The following is a 4,564-nucleotide window of genomic DNA, read 5'->3' on the forward strand; positions in this document are numbered from 1 at the left end:
CGGGGATGCGGGCCCCAGGTCACCAAGAGCCCCACAGAGCTGCTCCGGCCCTGGCTGCAGCCGGGGCGCTCGGGCTCTCGGTAGCGGCAGTATCAGTGCCCTGCAGCCAAGGGATGTCCTGGCACTGCTGCTCTCCCCCTCAGCTGCCCTTGGGGAGGGCCAGCAGCTTGCCATCAGAGGTAACTGCCAGGCAGCGAGCAACACTCAAGCTGCTAAAGCTCTTTGATCATCGTTCATCCCTCCGTGCCCTCTGGGCAGGCATAGAGCGGGTAACAGTCCACCCTCCTCCCTGTAGGTAAGGTGGGGTTCCCCGCAACTTGGTGGTTAAAATCCCAGTGAAACCCAGTCTTTGCAAGCAAGGAAGCCCAGTTAAAAGAGCCAGACTGTTTTAGTCCCACTGGGGCAGTGTACAAGCATGAGCCACTCTGCTGGGCCTCCATGCCAGCCCCTGGCAAGCAGAGCAGCAGTAATGAGCATCACTGCATCCACATCCCTCCTTGTGTGACAGGACAGATGGGGAGATGAGCCTCCACATTGCAGGAAGGCAAAAAAAAAAAAAAAGAAATCCCAGAGGATTTTGGGGGGTGCTCCATGGGATACCGCAGGTCAGCATCTTTATAGGAGCAAGAGCCCACACTGTCCTCAGCCCCACATCTCTCCTCCAGGTGCTTGGTGCTGTCTCCTCTCCAGGTTAGCTGTAGAAAATCTGGAGAGCCAGGCCAGCCCCAGGTGCTTCCCCAGGAAGGATGCAAAGACAAGAGGTCTTTTGAAGGCACAACAATGCTGTGGCCAGGTGTAGCTTTATCCACTGCACTTTCATTCTCCCAAGTGCCTTTTCCCTCACCTCCTCCACAGCCTCTTTGCTACAGGACAAGATGCAGCAGAGCCTCTCCCACATGCCAGTGCCTGTCACAGTCCCTCTCCCCCTCAGCCTGCACGGCAGCACATGTCAGGGCCAAGGAACAATAGCTCCCAAGCATGGCTCTGGGTGCCTGGATTGCTGGGAGAGAGCAGGATGGAACGACATTCTCCAAGGCAGTATGATGGCTTTTCCTGAGAGGATCATACCCAACTATTTTATCTACTTTTTGCCAGCACAATTGAGAAATGCAGCAGCAAAAGCCAAAATATGTTGTCTTCTGGAGGATGGGGATACTCGTGGTGTTGTGAAATTCTTGGCTATTGCACTCTTGGCTTGGTGAGACGGGAGCAGAGAGGTCAGGCCCTCCAGGGAGCCCTGCCTGCCAGACCTAACCTGGAAAGTTAGGGTAGTAGAGGGGTTGCAGTATGATTCTGACACTGGAAAAAACTCAATTTCTCAGCTTCTTGGGACTTTTAATAGCTGACTGCACCCATGAGGTGCAACCCATGAGGTGACATGGGAGCACAGACAGTGTATCCCTTAAACCCAGCAAGGCTGGAGCTGGCACTGCCACTCCTCTGAGTGGCTGGGATCCAGAGGAAGCAGTTGTCATCCAGGGCAGAAGATCAAACTCTTTCTTTTGTCTCCAGATGCCTGTTGCCTCTCTGGCCCTGCACCCTGGGGTGCCTGGAGTGACACACAGCCCCTGTTCCATGGAGTGCACAGCCAATGGGAGCCCTATAACCACCTCCCACCCCACAGACCACTGCATGTCCCACAACCCTTGGCCTCAGCCCAACAGCAGATCCAATTCAGCACCACACTCCAGCACTTGGTTCTTGGCTTTTCCATCCCTCCCAGACTGAAGAGCCATGTTAGTTGCAGTATTTCTTGCCATAGAAGTGTTCAAGTCACTTCACAATATTGTTCGTGGTAAGCTGCTGGAAAACCAGCTTTTCACAGAATATTCTGAGTTGGAAGGGACCAACAAGGATCACCAAATCCTGCTGCAAAACTGAAGTGAAACTATATTTTGATCACATGTTCTCAGCATCCCAGAGGAAGGACACTGGCCCATCATGAGATATTGTACAAAAGCATGTGGAATCATTTGAGTCAAGTCAGAGGACTAACAAGGACTCACCCAGTTTGTCAGTTGAGGACACATGGACATCTCCTAAAACAGCTAAATAGTTTCGCTTGCCAAACCACAACGAGGGGGAACACCCTGATGCTGGGAAGACAGATCAGAAGTCAGCAGTAATCAATCCTACATCCTCTTTCCTCTTCATCTATTTCCCAGTTTTTTGCTCTCTGTTCCTCGCAAAGATTTTTGGTTGTTTTGGGCAGCCTGAGCATCTGGGCTCGGTATTGCCAGCAGCACAGGCATCTCTGTGTGAGCAGCAGGTGTCCCTGAGAGAGGTGGCACCAGCCACAAAGCACCCATAGCCAGCCAGCTCCCAGCCACTTGCAAGGTGAAAGGCGCTCCACTGCTCAGGGGTACACAACACCGCTTTTGAAGAACCCTCATTTTAAGGTATTTTACCACCAAAACCAGCTGAGGTGCAAAAATGCCTGCGCTTCTAGAATGTCAGCTTTCTTCTCTTTTAGCTGCACGTGTAGAAATGAGGAACTGACTGCCGAGCGCACGCACGCTGCGATGGGGAACGGAAAACACCTGCAGCGAGAGTCTGCAGGGCGGGCCGGGGCTGGCACCTCCCCTGCTGCGCCGGAAGGGAGGCACGGCGAGCCGCGGCCGCGGGGCGGGATAAATCCCATTGCCGCCTTCCTTGTGCTTTGCGACCTTGCTCCAGGGAGCCTCCGGAGCCTGAGCGCCCTGCAGGTGTCCCTCCTGTGGCGGGAGCTCGGCGTGGAATCGCTGCCCTGCGCCTGGCACGCTGTGCACAGGTAAAGGAAGCCGAGGGCTTGGTGGGGGGAGCCCAGGAGGAACATAAAAAACAGGGCAGGGCTGTGCCTGCTCTCCCCGGGTTACACTTTCCTGAGCAGCAGCTGCATCCAGGCTCGTGTGGTGAGAAATGAGCAGAGCATACCGTCTGCAGGACTGATCTGAACTCTTTCTGAACCCACTTAAACCTCTGGCTTCCACCAAGGCACCAGCCAGCACCACATCCCACGTGTCAGTCACATGCGAAAGAGACAATGGTTCTCCTTCCCATGACTGGCATCATCACAGCTGGTGATGGATGAATCTAGAGGAGAGCCCGGGCACTGGAGCCCAGCTCAGACCTCCTCTGGTAAACAACTGGCAGGTCCGCCAGCACGTTTTGCCTGAGAGACACTTTACAGACTTGTCTCCAGTCCTCCACTCCGAATTTCAGGTCTAGTTAATCCCCCTTTTATCAGTGCAGGAATGTATTGCTTTTCACCAAACGTAATCCTCTTTGCAAATCATGTGTTCTGCCAAACTACAAACTTTCTGCTCCCGTCTTTCTTTCTTGGGAGAGGATTTGAGGAAATAATCTGGGCCTACTGATTTATTTTTCTAATGAGCAAGGGACAGATGAGCACAGTACTGGAAAACATGCGCACACACGAACCTTGAAGTGTTCTGTAGCTGTGACATGCTTTTGAGGGATGCCCTGAGCTGAAGGACTGAGGCTGGAAGCAGTGACCCTCTCTCACAGTGGGCCACAGCCTGTGTCCTGATGCACTGTCCATACTTCTTATGTTTAGGGGCTGGAAGTCATAATACCTGCCACGCATCCTGTTGTACAAATAAAATAGCAATCTGTGCAGCCCAACACAAAGGAAAGGCACCTTGGGTGTCTCTGCCCATTCAGATCTAAAATGGCAGTCCTGAGCATGTGAGACTTGCTGGGACCTGAGGATGCTGAGAGCCTCCCAAGCCAGAGCAAGGGAGAAAAATATTTTTCCTGGCCTCATCCCTCAAAATGCTGGGAGGGTGGGAATGCTAAATCTGTGACCCACTCCTTCTTCTACTGCAGTACAAGCATGCCTTCCCACGAAGAGTTGTTAACCTCGTCTCCCTGCCCCACTTCCAGCCCTTCCTGTGGGGAAGCTGGGACTTGGTGTGCAGCCAGTGAAACACATGCTACTTGTTAAGTGGCTCCTCCACTGTACCAAGGGCACCTAAAGGCAATTTATAAAGCAAGCAGCTTCATTCTTTATAAAGGAAGTAGGTCGTAGTGAGGAGGGGACGAGTCTCTTCTACTCGGCCTGCAGTGAGAAGATTAGAGGAAATGGCCTTTAGCTGAGATGGGAGATTCAGATTAGGTATTAGAAAATCGTTTTTCACCGCTTCAGGCACTGGAATAGGTTTCTAGAGAGGCGATGGAATCGTGACCCCTGGAGTGCTTAAAAGGTGCTGGGTCATACGGTTTAGTGGTTAGAGGGGTGATGGTTGGACTGGATGATCTTGCAGCTCTCCTCTATGATTCTGTGCTTCCTTACGTTCCCTGTGCGCAGCAAGGCCAGGCAGGGCTCACAGCAGCCCGAGCCCTTGGGTGGGCTGTGGGGCGGCGGGACGCGGCCCCGCAGCAGCACGAGCGGCACTGTGAGCAGCCGCAGGATCCGCGGGAACGTGCGGAGGGCAGGCTGGAGGCGGGGCCCGCCCGCGGCCCGATAGGGGCGTTGTGAGCCTGGGCCGCGCTTGGGCCAATCCCGGCCCGCGTTAACAGCGCTACGCGCGCCTGAAGCAGAGGAGCCCGGCGCGGCGCTGGG

At 54.1% G+C, this 4,564-nt stretch overlaps 1 protein-coding gene across 1 annotated transcript in view; it reads left to right on the forward strand.

Annotated features, from left to right (window-relative positions):
* Nucleotides 1-2,711: 2,711 nt before the first annotated feature.
* Nucleotides 2,712-4,564, forward strand: part of TFRC (transferrin receptor) — a 17,691-nt gene continuing 15,838 nt past the window's right edge. Inside the window, exon 1 of the mRNA XM_031055378.1 lies at nucleotides 2,712-2,770. The gene's annotated coding sequence lies outside the window, so the exon portion shown is untranslated. The remainder of the gene's footprint in view (nucleotides 2,771-4,564) is intronic.

This window comes from Geospiza fortis, unplaced genomic scaffold (assembly GCF_000277835.1).
Source record: "Geospiza fortis unplaced genomic scaffold, GeoFor_1.0 scaffold172, whole genome shotgun sequence".
In the NCBI taxonomy this organism is placed as follows: Eukaryota; Metazoa; Chordata; class Aves; order Passeriformes; family Thraupidae; genus Geospiza; species Geospiza fortis.